The 21661-nt window shown below is 43.8% G+C and overlaps 1 protein-coding gene across 2 annotated transcripts in view; it reads right to left on the bottom strand.

Moving 5' to 3' along the window:
* The window catches only part of LOC138581414 (cytochrome P450 2D15-like), a 703698-nt gene that overhangs the window by 107905 nt on the left and 574132 nt on the right, over positions 1–21661 (bottom strand). The window lies entirely within an intron of this gene.

The following is a 21661-nucleotide window of genomic DNA, read 5'->3' on the forward strand; positions in this document are numbered from 1 at the left end:
CCTTTGTCTTGCTTTTTAATACGATCTTGTGGAATTTGTTCACTCCATGAGTGTCAAGATACTGTGATCGCACTTTGTTGTTCGCCATCAACAAAAAAGTAGTCCAACGTTGCGGGTGCATTAAAGGCAGTCCGTGTCGGGGCGCCCTGAAGATCTCCACAAACATTTCCATTTACCAAATGTAGATCATGAATTTCCATCTCGTGTGACCAACTCTGTGAACAAGCTTCCTTTTGGTATTATGAGATTGTACTCAAACTTGTAATTCAAAAAGGAAACAATCGATATTCAAGTCACCACATATAAAAAATGATGGCATTAAATATTCTGCTTTTAAATTGTCAATATTGTTTCTTGACTATTGATAGAAATAATTCTCCATCTTTCGCTTTGATGTTCCAGTATAGATTGATTACTATACACTTCATTTTTAGTACATAATTCAAGTTGTCTTCTTCTATTACTATTATTTGAATAAGTGGAGAAGGGAAGACAGTGTGTATCATTTTTCCAATAAAGGTGTTTTTTAATAAGGTCAATAAGCCTGCCAACGGTCTCCCCTTTGTTCCTTTGTATGCTTTATTCAGGAAACATGAGAAACCATCCACATTCAGAATCTCTTGTAACCAGCATTCTTGTATGCAGATAATGTCAGATTCTAACAATTTATCATCGATGTTGTCAAAGAGATGTTTGAAACCTCTTGTGTTCCAAGATGAGATTCGTAATCTGGGAGGTTCGTTTGCACTGTCGGTCTAGTTGTTTTTGAATGGCGTCTTGTTATCAGCTCTTCTTTTTATCCTCATGCGTAAGGCGTTAGGCCCTTTCAGGATTGTTTGAGAGAATCTCATTGGTTTAGTGCTTTGATCTTCCATATGTTGATCTTTAGGCAGAGATTGTATTTTGACTGTACGTATTGTAGATATATGATGTCTTATTTTGTTCGATTTCTGCACTTTCATAAAGTTTAAGGTCAAAACCAAGGATCCTCAATTCATCCGCTGTCAAACATAATAAAGTTGCCACTGATTTGGATACCACATGGAGAGAAATACAGTCAGTTTCTGATTCTGTTGGAAAGGCTACAATTTTAATATCCTTTTATTCTACTACATGTAATTTTGGTATATTGTGAAGTAGTCTCATTAGGTTTGCCCTATTTAGAATTAGACCATCTTTCGCTTTTAGCACTCGTTCCACTAGTAATTAATGTATAACTTTTGTGTCTTTGTATTTCTTTTGTACTTGAGGAGCCTGTTTTAGCTCTCTTCAGTTTTGATCTCCTTCCGGATGGTGAAGCATGTCATGTTGTTTTTTCTGTTTTGCTCAATCTTGACTGGTCTATCATGATTTTCAAGAATTTTCGTTGCTTGTTTTTGGCAATGTTTCTTTCCAGTAGTAGTTCTCTTTTTCTTGTAGTGTTGTAAATGTGCATTCCATCATTGTCCAAGTTATCATTTATTTTCCCCTTTGTTCTCTATGCTTTTATTCGAGGCTACAATGCTTTCCTGGCTTTCAATTTCAATGAAACTCTCATTTTCATTTAGCGATAGTTGCATTAAGGCATTTTGGTTACTATCGATAGAATCTCTCTTCTCATGCTCTCTTGAAGATGGGATATTAATAAATTGTCGTTCTTGCTCATGTTTATTTTCTTTTTCTAACGTTTGACTTCGATCCAAATGACCATTCTCAGCAACTCCCTTTGTCATGTTTCCAAATGTATTTAAATTACAAATAAAATTGTGTGCGCCATCCTTTATTGTTACTTTTTGATTGAGTATTTTTTTGTCTTTTTTATATCATATTTCTGGCTGGCGTTTAGGCTTTTTTATCCTGGTTCATAACTGGTTTGTTCTGGACTCCCAGAATCCTATCACTTTTATCACTGTGGATCTCGGTATTAAATACTGGAAATAGATCCTTATGTTGTCTTGTCTCCTGATGCTTATCAATGTGTCCAGTTAAAGGAATGATGATGTTGTTTTTTTTTCCAACAGTGGACTGGGACAATGTTCTTTTCCGTCAATTCTGTGTATGTACCATTTATTTTCCTTGACTGTTATAACAAGGGTCGGATTGGCCCCTCGGCCTTTTGTCCCAAAATCGTCCCTGGGGAGTGGGGGCCAGTTTCTGGCCATGCTTGGGCCGGTTTTGAAGAAAAGAAAATAGAAAAAAGGTTTTTTTTCAATTTTTTTTTTCTTTTTCAAAATGCCTTTCATTCTTAGGTCGATAAATGAGTACCAACACAGGTTGGGTGATATTGTATACATATTTGGTCTGTAAAAAAGAGCTTAAGCGTAAGTGCCATACAATAACATATCATTTGGCCTTGGATATCTGCTTGGATGCACAGCAATTTAGGGTACTTAGGAGCAATGCTATTTGATGCAACTTCCTGTTTTGTAGAGGGGTGAAAGGTCGTGTTTCATCGCTTCCTGGGATGTCACTTTGGGGTGGGGTCAAATGACATAACGTCTGGTGATGTCATCAGAGGTCAAGAGTCGTGAGGCGAGGGGTGGGCCACTTTTTTGAGGCGAGGGGTGGGCCACTTTTTTTTGTGTGACCGGGCCTATTTCTTGTCCCAGTCCGACCCTGGTTATAACTTGTGTGTTTTCTCTATTACAACAAATCCCATCTAACTTTCTTTTTCACAACTTGGCGACACACTCTTAGGGAACTGTTTAGGCTCAGTTAGTGTGTTTTTATCATGAGTCTTGCCACTGTCTCTAGTGTTTTCTGTTTTCAGGAGGGTAATAGTGTCACTAAAGCAGTGTAAAAAAGCTCTTTTGTCCTCTCTTGCCATTCTTGTCCATTAAGTCAATCAGTGTCTTAAATATGACATTTTCTTTCTTTTTTAGCCTCAATGTAGGTTTCCATAAATATCAATTTAGACTGCATTAAGGCCAATAAGGTAGTTTGGTCTATATAATTCTCATGAAGAGCTCCGTAGAGTGAGAGCAGCTTGCATGTTGGCGCATAAATCAATGTGAGACTGTTTGCTGTCGTTTATAACAGTCTCTTGTCTGGCTTTAAATGTTCTGTGGCTTGTAAGCGGGCGCTTTTCCCAGTTTTGGTGAACTTCGCTCCCACTATCTGGAGATGTGGAGGAGTCACTTTCATCCAATAAATCATTCACAGCATAGTGTCTCTTGATTTCAGGCTGTTAGTTTCTCGATTTCCCGCAGCGTTTGATTGGATAATTCAGCACGTCTTAAAAGTTTAGATTTATTTTGCCGGTACCACCTGCTGTGTTGATTTAATGGGGCCAACTACTGAACTGGAACGTTTGGCTCTATTTGTTTGTGGGGTGGAAGTTTTAGATGCAGCTAAAGACTCTCCCTTATTTACTCCTTCAAAATCAATGTCTTGTGTAATTGAATTTTTTTGTGTTCCTTTTTGTTGTGTTTTTTCACTTGGCAAGGTCAACTCCTTCCTTGCCAGTCTCATCTCATCCCTATCCCGAAGTATGTTGTTTTGATTATCGTTCTGAAATTCAGATTGGTCTGAAAAAATCTTAGGAATACCCGGGTTATTTGGGTGCATTGTCACGTCAGACTGACCTGATGCAATCAAAAGTTCCTGGTCTGATATTTCTTTTTCTTTTTGTAGTCCATTATGTTCCGTTGTTTTACTCTGTTGATTCATCATCTCACAATTATTAGGTTTGCATTGTGGTTCGGCTGGCTCTTGTCCTTAAAATGCCACCTTATTGACTTTGTATGAGACATTGATTTGGCTCTGTATTTTTATCCCTGTGTAGGATTTTGAGGCACAATCAAGGCAGGACTATTCACATTACCGGATTGCTCTTTTGTCTGGTAATTTTTTTATTTTTTCTGTAGATGGATGGTTTGTTTTTTAATAAGAGTGTACTCAGTATCTCTTGTCCGTTTTTTTGTGTGACACTTTCATTTTTTTGACATTTGCCAGCTCGTTCTGGTCTTTATTAAGTTGTAGTACCAAATTGGGATATTGAGTTCTCTATTTCAGCCAAAGCGTCCACATATATAGGGGATTCCACAATATCAAAATGCTCACGCTTGTCTTTCAGGCTTTGCATTTGTATGCATTTAGAGGAGTCAAAGAACCCCTCTTGCAATGATAAACAGAAAACATCTTCCATCAAGATTATTTCGGGCTCGCTAGGCAGAGAAGCCTCCCCCTTCTCTCCTCTCACTGGACTCACTCTACCTTTCTCGACAGCAGACAGCCGCGCTCTCACTGCCTCGTGCGCATGCACGAGCTCCATTTCGGGTGACAGCTGCGACGCACCGGCAGCCCCAGCACCGTGCAGCAAAGTCGTGGAAGCCGCGAAAATCACGGGGTCCACCGCGCCATCATCAGAGGCGGGGGAACCCCGGTGAAAGGGCCGAGAAGACCAAAAAACAACAACACCGCACGACAGAGTCGCGGGAACCGCAGAAAACGTGGAGGCCACCGTGACACTATCAAACGCAGGTACGGTCTGGTGAAAGGATTGCGGTGAGTGGGGAACATGAAGACAGGAGGCAACGGACAAGGAGGCAACTTTCAACATACCTTGTTCGCTTGTCCTGTGAATTTTCCCCATCAGTTCCTGGATGGCCACCTGGCTTGGCTGCCCAGTTAAATCAGACATTTTTCCATATGTTTCCATGCTGCTCTTTTTCTCTGATCTAAGCAGCTTTGCCCGCTTAGTAGGGGAAGGCGAGGGGGACCGCTCTTTGTCTTCATATTCCACTTCGAGTTCCAGATTCACTTCAGGAAAGACAGGCAATTTAGTTTGGCTTTGCGTACGGTGTGCTATGCTGTTAAGACTTGCTTCCAAACGAAACTGATACTGGTTTTTTCTTTACCGAGGATTCCCAGCCTGACGATGGGGAATATTCATGAGCATGTGAATCCATGCCAGACCCCATGCTGGAGAAACATAAATGGCTGGTGGCTACAAAGTTCAACAATATATTGTGAATCATCCAAGAGAAAGAGAAAGAGAATTGTTCTTGTCTTACACATATATGTTTAAAGAGTACGAATTGTGCTAGTGATTGGGCAATCATTTAGCTTTCAATGAGTTTGTCAAACTTGATAATAAAACCGTATTGTGTCTTGATTTTGAATGAACTACAGAACCCACTGCTGCAGTGGCCAAACCATGATCTTTGTCTAGATTACACTTTGCTACTCTGCAGTAAAGGCAGAGTGACAGCGCACTCTCTACACAGGCCATAGTAAGGACGGGCTTCTCCGGATGATAGCGGAGTTCAGTGGCTAGCTGGGACTTAGGTAGCGCCATGACATGTGCTTCTAATCGGCCTATCCATTTGAAATGGACAATGGGCTGCTTTTCATTTGAAAGGATGTTTTCTTTAAATTGCGCAAAGAATTACTGTGGAGTAAACTTTGGAAATGGAAATGCCCAACAAGTTTGATTATTGAGTTGAAGGAATTGCATACCAGCACAGAAATAAAAAATATGCTTAGATCAAGCAGGCACACTTTCTGCTCCAATAAAGACCTACAGAGAAGTTAAGCAAGGGTGCCCCTTAGCATCCTTACTCTTCAATCTCTTTATTTCTGATGTTGGTAAAACCTTAGGCAGTATATGCCAGCATTTCCTCCCAAAATCAACTGACACCATCTTGGCTGGATTCTGTATACGGATGACTTAGTCCTGTTAGACGTCACCCCAATTGGACTACAGCGTAAACTTCTACTCTTGGAGAAATAAGTCAAAGAGAATGGGCTTAACATTAACCCTTCGAAATCTGAAGTTTTTCCTCTCCAAAATCTAAGAGGAAAAAGAAGTACTACTAAAAAGAAGTTCCAATGGCATCTCGAGGAGGAAAAACTAACCTGCGTAAATCACACGAAATACCTAGGGATGCGTGTCAATTCCAACATCAACGATGCTCCCTGGGTTGAAAAAACGAAAATCAAAGGCAAACAACTGATAGCGCAGGGTACTCTCATTAAATGCAAGTTTGGTAAATTCTCACTGAAAACTGTAATTCATTTTTACAAACAAAAAGTCGTACCTGCGCTGATCTATGGAGCGAAGAGTGCCCTAGGATGCCCTTGGTCGCTATGGGCAACTCTGGAAAATAACTTCTGGAGATCGGTTCTAGGGTTGCCAAAAGGTGCTCCAAAAGCATGTATGAGATATGAACTAGGCCTGACCTCAATAAATGCAAGAGTTGCCTGAGGCATGCTTTCAATCTATAGAAAAATCATTGACAAAGATAGCGCGCCACAATTCAATATTTTATGACGCCACAGGCTCATGAGGAACGAACATATACTCATTGAATGGATGAACGGTGCAAAGGGATCCTTTGGAATATAAATACTGATAAAGAGACGCTGATATTTAATACAGCCATTGTGAGAAAAAAACTTTGTTCACAAGACTGGATTGACACTGTAGACCAAAGGTCTAAAGACAGACTGACGCACAATGTGGCACCCAAGGTGAAAGCTTTGAACAGTTTGCCAAAATACTTGAGGTTGTTTCCAAGCAAATTTCAGAGGAATTTATGCATGAAATACAATTGAACTTATTCCCAACTAAAGAACTATTAAATTTGCGGAGTAACAGCACAGAACAACATCTTAAATGCAGACTTTGTGACACCGCTGAAGAAACTTTGAAACATCTAACTGTCTTCTGTACAGCACTCGCAGAGCTGAGAACAAAACATGTTGGTCACTTCATAGCAGTAGGCCTGTGTTTAACTTGTGAAATTTGGTGGTCGCAATGCTTTGATGAAACAAATAAAAAACTGATAGCATTGACCACCTTCTTGGAGAAAACATCTAAATTCTTGGAGACAATTGAACAATGTACTGAAACCTAGATTGAATGGTCCTCAGTGAAGGAAAAAGGGAGTGAGAAGTCACAACTCTTAAAAAAGGACTCTTGAGTGATGGGCTTGTTTTGTATTGCTCTTATGATGAAAGATGTTATGTAAAAAAAAGTTTGTAATAAACTATAGGTAAAAAAATAATGAAACTGTATTGTGTCTTGATTTGGAATGATCTACATGACCCATTGATGCAGTGGGCAAACCATGATCTTTGTCTAGATTACACTTTAGAACTACTCTGCAGTAAAAGGAGAGTGACAGCGCACTCTCTACACAGGCCATAGTAAGGACAGGCTTCTCCAGATGATAGCAGAGTTCAGTGGCTGGCTGGTACTTAGTTAGCACCATGACATGTGCTTCTAATCGGCCTATCCACTTGAAATGGACAATTGGCCGCTTTTCATTTCAAAGCATGTTTTCATGAAATTGCGCACAGTCGTCCAATATTGGCATCCAGCATGTAGCCTGAACCCGATGTTTCATTTGCATATACTCAGCTGACAGCTCTCAGGAATGATACAGCATTCTTAGAAAATACACGCATTCCGATGCATTTAACTATCTGAGCACAGTTGAATACAGTGGCCTCACACATCTTGCTTCAGTTCCTTGCCCTGAAAGTTCTGCCAGAGATTGGCATTTCCTGTGGTCTCTAAAATGCTAAAATAGTCCTTCTCCATCAATATTTTGAAAACTGGCATCAACTGAAGGAGGTTTCTAAACACACATACATATCACTTACCTAGCCTTCAGTACTTCCTGCATTCTTAGGTAAAGGGAGGGTACGCCTTTGTTTTACAGAGAACCTCCCCAACTTCATTAGCAGAGAAAGGGTTTGCTTGGAGGAAATGTCAATCTCATGGGTCTTTCAATGCGCTCCTCATTTTTGATGAGGTAAGCAGTGAGATACCATGCTACAACATTAGGCTTATCTGCAAAATAAAGATTGTCAATGCTTGCGTTCCACTGATTGGGTTGTAATAACTGATGAAATGAAGACCTCATCTCTCTTGATATGAAATGTTCTGTGAGATGTTCCAGTAATATTGTCTCTGGCAGCAGTCTTCAAATTATTTACTAGATATTCTGTACACATAGCTCTAGGGAAACCAAATTGACATTTAGTGATCAATTGGCCTTTGCTTTTGTAACGGTCTCTGCAATCTTTGTCACACTTGCGTTGTTGTAAAAGGTTTACTAATAACTAGCACCAATCCTACAAGTCTACAGTTTCTCTAGTAATATTGTGTATCAATTTGTAGTCATCTGTTGAATAAACCACCATTTAAATGTTCACTGTAAAGTAAGCACCAACACTGCTTTTGGGGCTTTGTCATGTTTAACAACTGAATGGTGAAGAAAGAAGTGTAATATGTCCTATAGTAACTTTTCAGAGGTATGCACTCATAGCTTTGACCTCAGCTCATAACTCCAGTATGTCTAATAGTAAACATTTTTAATTAGCGTTTTAAGGGTCATTGGCTAAAACATGGGCTCATTACAAGTTGGGTGGTGTGGTAATAACGTGCCGGTACTAACATACTGGAACATTACCGCGCTGGCCAACTATGAGTTTGCTGGTGTGGTGGTGGCATGACCTCCAGCTAAGTAATTCCACCACCTTATGGCAAACATCACTGGTATTACAGGTGCTGTTAACACTGGCGCCTGTAATGGCGCCATGATCCCCCATGGCGTCCAATGGCAGTCCATGAAATGGGGAGTTACACCGGCTACCACCACTAATAATCCGGAGGAGATTCCATAGGACTTAGTGGCAGTATCACTAAATCCATTCGCCAGTTTTCTGGTGGATTTACTGGCAGAATACCTGCAAACTTGTAATGAGCCCTAACGTGTCTTCTCCATTCATTCATGATGAACCCAGCTACAGAAAGGCAGAACTCTATCACAGTGCAGACTGAGGAAGAAAATGTACAAGTAATAATTTGGATGCATTACAAAAAAAGAAAATCAGCAAAGTGGACTTCATAGGTGGTGCCATTAGAAAAGAGGTGCCGTGATCAAGTGTTGCTCACTTTCCTGACTCGTTTTTGTTTTGTGCTGCAACCATAAAATCCCTTTAACTAGATCTTTTCACTGAATATTGTGATGCATCCATTGAGTTATCAGTGATCTCCCAGCGGTTACCTCCTCCCATGTGGCCAGGGGACGGCAGCTGTTACCTGATACTGACCCTGGGGCTGGCTTTATGAGGGAGGATCACATACAGCCTCAGGGGAGTTGTCATGGCTTCACTGGATGAGACATAGTATCCCCCATTTGCCTGTGAAGCTGACCCCTTTATACCCAATACCCCCATGGCCTTTTGCCATACAGCTACACCCCCTTTTAAGAAAAATAGAGAAACCCTTTCCCCAGACTTTATAAAAGAAACTTCCATCCTTGATCTAAAAAGTGGAAGCTCCAAAACCATCTTTTTCAGTTCTAATTATTCACCATATTGAACTGATTTATTATTTCAAACCGCTGAAAGCACTTTTGCAAGTAATCTACACCACCAGACAACAGTGGACTCATTTTCCCACAATCACCCAAATACTGGGACGAGGAAGAGGGAAAGAACAATGCAGAACGAAAGGAGCCACAAGCTCAATGTGCATTCTATTTGTTTTCAAGATGCACCTGTATGCTGAAGATTTATAGACGGGAGACCAAGTAATAGAGGATGCTGCAGTTTGGAAGAAGACGTCTCATTCATCCGCGAAGCTTGTGATGCCTGGAAGCACAAACCAATCGATATGGTGGAGCTGAATGACTTGACAACAAGGGAAAAAAGAAACCCATGCAAGGTGAGGTCGCATCACAGACACGCCAGGAGGGAGTGGAAACCTCCTGGGCGTGCGGCAACCTCAGAAAGCAGCGTTTTACCTACCGGGATTTGGATCAAGACAGGCGTGCTGAGGTGAGGTTGCGGGAGACACCGGAGTGAAGCGTGGGCAGCTCAGTGAGGAAAGCAGGTGGTACACATTTGCTGCTTGTGCGCGAATGGGGCTGGGAACGCCAGCAAGAGCCGGTGAGTCGACTCAAAAACAGTGAGAACCCCAGGGCGTTTCGGCGACTGCGCCAAATACGAACTATAATAATTAAAGCCACAGAAGGAGAGAAAGTAAAGAGACTGAATGAGAAACAAGAAAGTATATCATGAGTAAGACCACCAACAAAATATAATTGTATGGAATAAAAATATGTGGGGAATCCAAATCGAATGATATATTAAGGAGATATACTATACTAAAAAAAAAGGGTATGCACAACTGGGGACGTAAAATATGAACAATGTGTAACTATAAGAAGTCCTAGCAGGAGAATATACCAGGCAGTGATAAGTGTGAATACAAGAAGCCTTGACATGAGAGTGTACCAGGCAACCACAAGTGAATGAGAGGTCCTAGCAGGGGAGTATACCAGGCAGTTGCAAGTTCACAAGAAGAGATATAGAACTGTGTTTACCACACACAATCTTTTTGAATGAAGTGACACTACAAGGCTATGCAGCTTTGTAAATAACAGTGCTGTTGTGGGCCAAGAAAGACACAAAGAACTGTTGGACAAAGAATCATTTGTCTTGAGGAGAATTTCAGGGGAAGAGAACCACCCCGTGGAGCCAAGGCTTTTTACCCTGGCAGAACCTTTGTGTTGGAGCTGTTTATTCTTCCTTTACAAACGCTTTTACAATCACCTAAGGTAAAAGACATTTCCCTTTTCAGCTTATAGTTCAGTTTATAGTGTGATGGCCAGAATAGAACCTTTGGACACAAGTCCTTTTTTTGAGTTTGACCATCCTGACATATAAAGATCCTTAGTTTTTGGTAGGGGAATTCCTCTTAGAGCAGGGACAGAGGACCCTTTTGTTTTCAATGAACGTCTTTAACCAAAAACATGACTAACTTGTGTCCGAGTTTCATTCCTGAGTCCTCATAATATATAGTCAGTGAAACATCTGTGTTAGAGGGACATTAGGGAAGCAACACAAAAAACTCCTCCATCACGCCCAAATTAATTTGCAGTAACTGTGCCACTACAATGCACATGACTCCACTCAGGTCATCATAGATGAAATAGCAAATGATATCATTTATGACATTAAATGTGTGTGATTTGATAGTAATGGCTTAATTTCGACGGTCTGTACATTTTTTATTTTTAGTATGTGTGCAGCTCACACTTTTCGAACAATGTATGGAGGAGTCAATTCATTCTAAAATGTGGCCACTAATCAGTGAAGGTGCACAAAGTTTTGGTTGTAACATTTCATGCACACATCACAGAAATCAAAGATTTCTGTGGCAAATCTATAAATCAGCAAAGTACATGATCAGTGTCAAGTGGATCCCAGTATACTACACATGCACCCAACACAAATGGCAAGCAAACCTGCAAGCTTCCAAACAGCATCGTAGAATTTTTCATGCTGTTATTCGGAAGCTGGTGAGTGGTCATACCGCCATTTGTTAGTCTATACAAAATACCTCTGCTCTCTGTGTATGTATGTTCAATTTGAGACAGATAGCAACGTAAATAATGTGGCATAGGAAATGTGTGTTGGCACAGTGCTGAAAGTTAAAACATGTAAAATGCTATAATCTAAATTTAAATTGGGTAAGAATGTTAACATTGGTTGGGTTATGCTGATGGCTTCATAATGATGGATTATACTCTTAAGGGGCTCCAAAAGCAGCTTACTTTACCTGGTATAAACTCACAGAAGACCAATCTCAGCACTAATAAAAACAAGACCAAGATTGGGACTTTCCTACCCAGTAAGAGGCAATCAGGCCACAATTATATTCGGAAGTTAAATTACAAGGCGGTGAAAATCGTCCCACATTTTCATTATCTGGGAGTCATTGTAGACCAGGACCTGAATTGGCATCACCAAACGGAGAAGATCAAATGTGCTTTTGTCAACATTTGGAGGTTATTAGATTCTTTGGTGCAACACGCAGTGATTACTCTGTCAACTGTGGTGGGTCAGAAGAAGGACTCAGAATTGTATCTTCCATATTGAATTATTTACTTAAAGAAAAGATGAAAATGCCTGACTTACTCTAAACTAGGGTGGTTCCCAGCCTACCCAAACTAACTTGCATGTCAGTCATCCGTGATTACCAAAAGAAATACCTATACACTGTTCGAAAACGAACCTATACTGACCCTACCAGTGTAAAAATAACTAAGGAACAGGATAATGACTCCCTTCTCCTTTGTCTTGGTTTCTGCAACAGTTCACTTTAATAAAGTAGTCAAAGGTACTTCTTGGAGACTGCTTTTATCAGTCATCAATGCATTTTTTCCACTTTTCTTTCAGACTTCGTTCTATTGTCGGTTTAATGTTTTTGTTGGTTACTCTCTCTTGGTTCTCATGTATTCCTCTTTTATTAAACACACTTGAGACACTCCCTTGACTCAATGTTCAATCTCTTCCTGGTTTAGGATAACCAAAAATATTTCAATTATCAGTCTCACTCTTCTTTGGCACAGGAATGATTTCTTCTGTAATGATTCTCACTCTCCTTCGATACTACTCACTCAATGGTAAGAGTAACCCAGTAATGTTTCTTACTGTTCCTGCACACTGGTCGTTAGTGGGACGAGTATGAGTATTCATGTAATGATTCTCACTTTACTTCCCCACTGGTTTGTCACTGGGATGAATATGAGTATTCACGTAATGATTCTCACGCTTTATATATACTTGTTTCTTACTGGGACGAGTATGAGTAACCCAGTAATGATTCTCGCTCTTCTTATATACTTAATTCTCACTGGGATGAGTAGGATTCTTCCCTTCATTATTGTCGGTATACCTCCCGGGACTCCTGCATTCCCAGTTACCTCTTGCTCTTAGGGTTGGTGTCACCAGGATTTTCTTCTCCGTTGGTCAGGTTGCCCTCTTGCCTCACTTATTCCTTCTCTGTGAACGGCTCATGCTGTAGTTTGGTAAGTGATCTCTGCATCGTTCTCAGACTTCAGCGTCCATTGACTCTAGGTCACGCACCACTTCTGATTAACTCGCTTGTGCTAGACTTCCATCTTCCAACTTCCTTGGCTTCGCTTTTCCTTCCGGGTTCGAGTTGCATGCCAGTTTTCTTTCATCCTTGAAAAGTGTGTCCCCCTCTTTCTATCAGCTTCACGTGCACAGCTGATTTTAAACTCCCGGGCTTCTCTCTCTCTCAGGATTCCTCCTGCTTGTTTTATGACAATCTGCCCATGTGTGTCAACATTTAATGGCTAGAGATGCCACTGCCAATATTATTTTAATGCCGACAATGGCGTCTCCAGACATCAACTGGTTAAATTCTTGTATTCCGTACATTGCCAGTCTCCCGGTCCTTCTGCTCTCTTTGGGCAGACGGACTCCCACGTTCCCAAACCATGCCCCCCCCCCTTTGCCTTTGTCAACTGTAAGGCTCCTCTTCCCAGGCCCCAACTTCTCAAGTTCGCAATGCTAGTTTCAGAGAACTGTTAGAAAAGAGTCCATTATTTTTTGATTGGTGTTGAGCACATCCCCTACAGTAAAACATTGAGCCTCAGTACGAGGTTGGCGGTAACTAATGTTAATGTGGGTTGCCGCAAACCCAGTAACACCTTTACAGCCGCCTGATATCCCGGTGCTACGGGATATCACAAGGGGCGGTAAGGGTTAATCCCCGTTTCCATTGACTGCCCTAGACTCCATGGAAATGGGGACACGGAAGCTTACGGTGCTGGTGCTTCCGTAACAACCATGCTGGTAGGGGCCTGAAAATATGGCAGGTCAGGTCTGCCGGAGGATCCGTGGCCGATAACCGGCATCGTTGAAGTACGGTGGTCTGGAAAGGGTACCGGTACATCCCCTCAGGCCTGGGGAGAACAGAAGATTGAGGCCTGCTGAAAAAACCTGTTATGAAATTTGCACTAGGCTTTTAACCCTCAGAGGCCCGCTGTGGAGCATAGCCCTGCTCTTTGATAGCCGCTGTTTCTATTGGTTTAAGATGTGTGAAAGAAACAGAGCAGTGGCACTCCCAACAGCTTTTCCTAAATCCCTTTTCTTATTTCACCCTCCTCCTTTGTCTCCCTCTCCTTAATTTTGTTACTTTACTCTTTCCCTCCTCTCTTTCTCCCCTCGCTCTTCTGTCTCGGTCTCCCCCTTCCTAATCCCCCCTGCTTCTCTCCCTTTTCACTCCTCTCTTATTTCTTTGGGAAAGTAGAAGCTACAGAGAGGCCCCCCAACCCGTGGAAAAAATCTAGTGGTGAAAGATCTGTTATTTCAGAGGCCAGGGCCACTACGATTTTGGGGGCAAGAGGTGGAAAGGAAGGACACACACCCGCTTCAACTTTCTCATGAACGGATATCAAGAAAGTGAAGCACAAAGTTGTATCCATTTACACTTAAGGGCATATGGGGAAGTTGCATAACTAGATGTTTGTCAGGAATAAGGCAAGAAAGAAAAACCTTTGTGTTGTGAAATATATGTACATTTGCTGTTCTATTTCACCATGAGTCAGTTTTTTTTTAAACAGTGCACACTATCACAAGCATTGGCAATACCAACAGTTTGGGTGCCATAGTGGGATTAACTGGACGCTGATAGTAGCAGGTAGCAGGTGCAACGTCCAAACTATGTGCTTTGCCAATGCTTGTTATAAATGGTATTGACTGTTATTTGTGTTTAAAAAGGCATCATTGACTGTAATATACAATATAAAAAAATAATGTTGGCTAGTAAATGTGTTTTGGCACACTGTTGAAAATGAAAACATTTGAAATGCTATAATATCACTAAGTACAGGTCGCTAAATGGAACTTCTCCAGCACATTGGTAATGTGTGCATTGCTCCTTTTGCTGCAGTGTGTGTATACATGTGTGGTGTCATCCGTGATGATATCACCCATGATGTTATCCATAACACCTGTAATGGGTGGTGTTAAAAGCAGTACAGCGTGGTGGCAGATGCATGGAAACTTTAGATACCATTTCTTGGGCATGTTTGTGATTTTGCAATATTGCACTGCAATCATAACATCCCCTTACATTTTCTCCACTGACACATGTATAGAGATTTGTATAACTCCATCCCATTTGTGTTTCTGACTGATTTTTTTTCTCTTGATAGCAGCCACTGCTCAGAACTGGGTTAATCTCTCTCCCTTTTCTGATCTAGCAAGGACAGCATTTTGATTTCCATTCCGATCGGACAGCTGTTGAACATGCAGTAGGTAGTGTTGCCTTGTTGAAATTATCCAATTTACGAGGACCTGTGTGGATTGACAGGTGAGGCAACCAGTCGCAGAGGAGCCTTTTGACAGACGAGCCTGCCAGGAATTTTCTGACAAAATGAGGTTGGGGGTGGTGACTACAGATTGCAGGTAATAGACATCTGGTAAGGAGATCCACTGTAATGTCCCCGGACTAGGAGATCTCCCCCATGGTAGTGGCTCGCTCCCCTTTGGAAGAATACTTCAAGGTTAGACTGGCGATAGCCCTTAGTGAGCATCAGCACATGCTGTCACAGCATGGGCAGTCATTTCCGACATAGTATTGAGTTCATATAACAGCCAGCCCCCAACCCCTGTATAGGCTGTCTTTACAATAGAAGGGGGAGGAGAGGGAGTTAAAAATGTCCGACTGAGTGAAACACCAGAAGGGATTGTAGAGACAGACTGGGGACAGATACAAGGGACAGACATACATAAGACCTGCATTTTTGGCATAGCGCCTTAATGGGCTAATACTAAATATGCATACATAATTATACAAACAAGTGTGTCTTTATTCCAAGAGGCAGGCAGGGGTGAGTTGATGGCTGCTGGTGAACGAATGGGAGGTGCCTCTTCACTGGCTGACAAGTGAAGTTTGTGGCTGGCCTTAGCTAATTAAACTGATAGATTAGCTTTAAGGTTATAGCTGTGGAGAGGAGCAAGTCGAGAAAACGAGTGGAAGGCAGATGGATACGTGCATGTGGGCTGGGGTGGAAAGGATATGGAGAGAGGAGGATGTCCTACTTCAAGACGGAGAGGAGGGAGAAGTGCAGGTAGCAAGGTGGAGGGTGGTAAGACCCTGGATGTCATTGTAGACGTAGAGTAGGCACCTAAAGAAGGATTTTGCATGGGGAGTCATCCATCATGGTGTCAGTGTCTAGAGGTCGGCGAGGATCTGGGTAGATTGTATAGGGTGTGTGTATCAAGGTTAAATAGTTTTTTTGCTGAGCACCAGGGTAGAGAGCAGGATTTGGACAGAATGTTGGGTGAGCTGGGGGTGGATTTTCCTTATGTTGGGTAGGTTCATCTTGGCAGCAAAGCCAGTAGCCATGATAAACTGCTGGCATCTTGGGCTGCTGTCAAAGAGGGCCCCCAAGGGTGCAGGCTTTCTGTAGTGGAGTGAGGAAGTCAGAAGGGTAGAAGATGGGATGGATTGTGGCGAGGCAGCCGGAAACGCATATAGATGTAGCAGGGTTTAAGGAGGGTAAGCCAAATGATGAAATGAGGTAGCCTATGGAGGAGATGTAGAGAATAAAGAGGGGTGAGCCGAAGGTCTACAGACAAAGCTGCTTTGAGCCAATCTGTGGACAGAGAAAGAACTGTGCTGGGGGCCATGTGTGTCAAAGAGCAGCACCTTAATTCGATGTATATGGCACACTCAATGATTATTCATACAAAGCTGGGGATGAAGAAATGTAATCTCTCTGTTACTTTGTCTCTCTCACAGTTTCTTTCAAAAAGCTATATTATATACACTATGAAACAAGGATCGAATGGCAGATGAGAGGGGCGAAAATATCAAAAAACGAATGAGCAAGGTCAGGTCAATCTCTGCTGAAGAGTAACCACTGCTACACCCTGAGTGGGTGACCCCTTGTGTGGAAGGAAGCTTAGAGAATTCAGTGGAATCATAAACAGGTGGGGGGCCCATAGAGTGTGGGCACAATCAAGAGTTGAACAACATATGATACATGTCAACACAACAGTGTTTCGGCCATTTTGCGTGGAGCTAGGTGAGCTCTAATGGTGTAGGCCTTCATCAGGACAAGAGTGTCTTTACGAGTGGAGGGTCCTATGTGGTCAAATCCGAGGAGCTTAGTGGCTCAGATTAAGAGGTGGAAGGATCCACTTCTTTAGGATACAGCCGTCATCTTGTCAACAGGCGCGGTCACGTCTATTGATAAGACATCCGAGACGTCACACTTCTGCTTCAACGATCTTGACAGCTGAATGCACTGACAACAGACGTGACCGCACCTTTCTCATTCGGTTTCTGGTGTCTGCAGTGGGTAGGTACTGTAGTGGATTGGCCTGACTGGAACCTGCTACGGGCTGCACACCTGCTTATAATTAGTACTACCTCACACAGAGCACGGGCAAGTGTGTTTACAAGTGCAGTCTGCAGGCTGTAGAGCTGTGCTGAGAGTAACTCCTGTAGAGGAAGAAGCCTCCTGGCATTACATTAACAAACGGTGGCACTAAAGTGTGCATGGATAAGTGCACTCTCAAATTCCACACAGTTCTGTTGTGTTGCAAGGTGGTGCTTTGCACCCAGACTCTGGTGGAATTCGTTCTTTACATCACATGCAAAATGACTTTCCTGTGTGCGACAGTGTGTAGTCGTAGTTTGACAGCACGAGAAGCTGTGTGTACTTTCCGTGCAGTCTTCTTTCAGTGGCTCTGATTTCAAGCAGGCTCGTGACAGCCTACAAAAAACGGGCTGCAGCGTAGAGCGCGCAGTGTGCGACAGTGTGGAGTCGCAGTTTGGCAGCTCGGATCAGGAGGCTTGGGAGAGCCTTGCTTTTGGTCCATGGATGTGGTCTTCTACATGGACTAAAGTGAGTAAAGTTTTATCTTACTCCATTGCCAATTTTATGCACTTCTTTACAGGGCCACTCAGCGAGAAGGGAAGTGTGGTCTGTGTTGGCCAGTGGATTGATTGGCTGGCTCGGGAGTGGAGGGGCCTTCTTAGTTGTCACAAGGAGTTGCCAGTGAACAGTGAACAAAAAAACAGCACTTTTATCTCCTCTCCCTCGCCTCCATATTTGCCAGCGTGCGCTTGCCATTTCCTCAATACAACATTCACGCTCTTCTGGGGACAACATTTCTGGCTGTGAACTTTTTACTACATTTATTAAAACAAGTGCTTGTGGGGGAGGTTATGGCTGCCGTGCCTTCCACTTACACCTCTAATTTGCATAGTGGCAATTCGACAGCTACAAGGGTAGCTTAAGCTTGTGGCCTATTGACTGGCGCGGCTTGTTCCTCTACAAGCTCCTCCAGTACAGAACAGGCAGTCCAGACATTTGGTTCGGCAAGAAGGAAGACGGCAAAAATGACAACCTATTGCCACACACTGAAAATCCTGGGAAATATTGCTTAGCTCTTTGGATTGCTCGCGTGTTATTTCAACTGCCTCCGTCCCTACAGGCCTGACTACCAACCCAACTAATTCTACAACTTCCTCCAAAATGCCGCTGGTTACATTACCTGCAACTATAAACCCAATCTTTCAAACCTCTCCTCAAAATCTTTTAAAGACAAAAGCAGCCTTTAGATAGGGAAAGCAGCATTATTTGTTGTGTTTGTGCAGCGATTTAAAGGAAGGAACGCTGCTCGTCTTTCACGAACAATAACGCTGTTTCACAAGCAACAGGTTTAGACCCCCCCGCGCCCTGTTCCTTTAGTGCCAAAAGAACTGTAATCAAAACGAGGCTCCTAATCTTCCTGGCCAAGATAACTACATCACACTAAGGAATGCTCAATTGTAGTAGGATTCCAACATATTGCCCAACTTAAATGCACGGGGGCTGGCTTCTATTTTGGCTTTATATCTTGTGTTGGTAAGCTCACCGGCACCCTTGTTTCCGGATCGCCAAACTCAGAGTCTGCCTGTCGTGGCTGCTGTGCCCGACAGTTCAGGCGCAGCGGCCATGGTAGGCAGACCCGTCACAGAAGCACTGGCACTGTTAGCAACTGTGCCGGTGCTTCTGTGTCCCCACTCCCATAGAGTCCTATTGGACTCTATGGGAATGGGGATTTACAATTTAACGGTGCCTGACTTCGCGGGCCGCCGGAATCTTAATCTGCAGGTGGCACTGGGAAGTCAGGCGCCGGTAAAATATTACAAGTCCGACGGCAACCTGCCGGTAACACCGGCAGTGTTACCGCCGGACCCGTAATGAGGCCCATTGTCCAAGACAACGTAAAATAAATTCTCAGGAGTAGATCTTAAGATATTGCCCTTGACGGGGCGCTGTTGAGCAGCCGATAAGATGGCTGCTTAGTGTTTTAGCTGCGCATTCCGACCCGACAACTCTGCGGTAATTGGCATCTATACACTGTGAAACAGAGTGATTGTCCCTGGCAGTGAGAAGCGTCCGGTGGGAGTTGGGACGGCGGCGGCTAGGCACCTGCTGCAGCATCACAGAGCCAAACAGCTGTGGGGATCGAGTGTGGCCATAACATCTCCGCCAGAGTGGCGTGGTGCACGTACGGCGAGGGATCATCGTCTCCTCTTGTGCCGTTCCTCCTCAGGGTGGTGTGGGCATCGGCAGCTCGTCAGATCCTCCCCACCAGAGTGAGGATCCGTTGCACAGAGCAGCGGCTCTGCTGCTAACAGCTGCCTCGTTCGCCAGCTGAGGCGGCCTGCACATACATATAGCAGCTGGAAGAAAGGAGTGGGCCCCTCACGCAGAATCTCACAGTGAGTGGCTTAACCCCTGAAAGATCAAAGGGGGGCATTTGCGGCCCTGAAAGTGGGAGTGTGTGGACATACTTGGCCCAAATGGAAAACTCTTCAGCCCCCACCCTTTCATAGACCGGCGGGCGAGGCGCTTGCAGCGTTGCCTGCCTCCCTGGCCACGCAACGCCCTACCTGGGAACCTGTGCCAACTGACATTGTGGTTGAGGAGGGATTTGCAACTTAAAGCAACCCAGGGAGTGTGCCCCCCTCTCCTCGGATGATACTGGTGTCGCCCCGGAGCCGGAGGATTGCCTACGTGAAGGATCCCCCACGCCTGATATTGCATATATTTGTGGCTAATATACCCTGCAGTGGTGCTGGGGGAGCGACAGTGGGCCTACATTGCAATCAAGCAGGGTGCGTGAGGCTGGACTGAGGCCTAAATATAGAGCTTGGGTGGTGCTGGGGTGCTGCTGGTGATTGACCTCCATCCACCCGTGTACTCCCCATACCCCTCTCTGTGGGACCCACTTACTCGCCTGCTATGACCGGAGACGTCTGAGGTGGGGAAAAAACAGGGACCATGGACAAATATGCCAAGGTGGCCCCAAGGGGGGTGCCCGGACTGTCACGCCTGCCATACCCTGATCAGGATCAACTAGCTTTGGCGCCATCCAAAGAGCTCACACACATGATGGAAGCCATGGCCATTGCCTTTGCTGCGGTTCATGAAAAGCTAGATAACATCACAGCCAATGTTGCATCTATGTGCTAACAACTGACGAAGGAAGTGGTGCACATAACTGTGGCGGGGGTGAAGATAGGGGCAACAGAAGATATGGTACAAGTGCTCCAAGCTACAGTGGCCACCTTTGTAAAGGACATGAAACAGGTACAAAATAAATGTGATGACCTGGAGTCACGCTCACGGAGAAACAACATCTGCATCATAGGGGTCCCAGAGGATGCATTGTCTGGGGCTATGAGGCAGGTGGTGGAGAGACTCCTCAAAGACCTGCTAGGAGACCCCCAGCTATCCCCTTCTTCGCGGTGGAAAGGGCCCATCGTGCCCTCACACTCAAGCCAAAGCCCGGCGACTTTCCTTGGCCCATCATCGCAAATATCCTAAGCTATCGAGGCAGGGATCATCTCCTGTGCCTGGCCGAGACAAGAGAGAATTGCATCTGGGATCCAAACCATCTAGATCTTTCCAGATTTCTCAGTCTCAGTACAACAGGAGAGTCGCCAATTTATAGGGGTCAAGAAAATTCTGCGTGACTGCAACATAAAATACGCAATTCTGTTCCCGGCACGTCTAAGATTCCAATTCTGGGGCAAACTTATTTTTTTTACAGTCCCAAATGAAGCAGTAACATTAATTGAAGCCCAGATCCCGATTCCTGACCATGAGGAGGACAATGCCACCGAGCAACCGACAGGTTGACTGCCCTGGCCTTGACTATCTGCCAGATGTCTCTGTCTACTATACCATTATGACGTCTCAATAACTCAAGCCAGGGAAGGCCTAGATACCCCCCTCAAAACAGAAGAAATACTTGCCGTAGTTACTGATCTGCCCAGAAGTAAGACTCCTGGTCCCGACGGCCTGATAGCGGAATTCTATCATGAATATGCGGCCCTTCTGGTCCCCCATCTACTGAAGGTATGGGAGGAGTCACTTTGTGAATCTATCCTACCTGAATCTTTGCGGGAAGTCACCATAAGCATTCTATTTAAACCTGATAAACCTGATAAGCCAAGCAATGAGTGTGGGTCACACCGGCCCCACACTCATGAATGTGGATACCAAAATATACACAAAGGCCTTAGCAAACCGGCTACTTCCATTGATGCCCCATATTATTCATAGCGACCAGGCGGGCTTTGTCCCTGGCAGGTCTACATCGCTCAATACCAGGCATTTGTTTAACGTCATGGCCCAAATATATATCCCTCTGCAGAAGTGGTAGCAGTGACCATCGACACCCAAAAATCCTTCGATATGGTCTCATGGGAGTACCTATGGGTGGTGAAAATGGGAATAGGTTCAGAAATGCTTTGACACATAAAACTGCTATACACCTGCCTGTTGGCCAGAGTGCAGGTCAACTCCTGCATTTCGGAACCCTTTGTTCTGGAGAG

This window comes from Ambystoma mexicanum, chromosome 3p, assembly GCF_040938575.1.
Source record: "Ambystoma mexicanum isolate Mex_15411 chromosome 3p, UKY_AmexF1_1, whole genome shotgun sequence".
In the NCBI taxonomy this organism is placed as follows: domain Eukaryota; kingdom Metazoa; phylum Chordata; class Amphibia; order Caudata; family Ambystomatidae; genus Ambystoma; species Ambystoma mexicanum.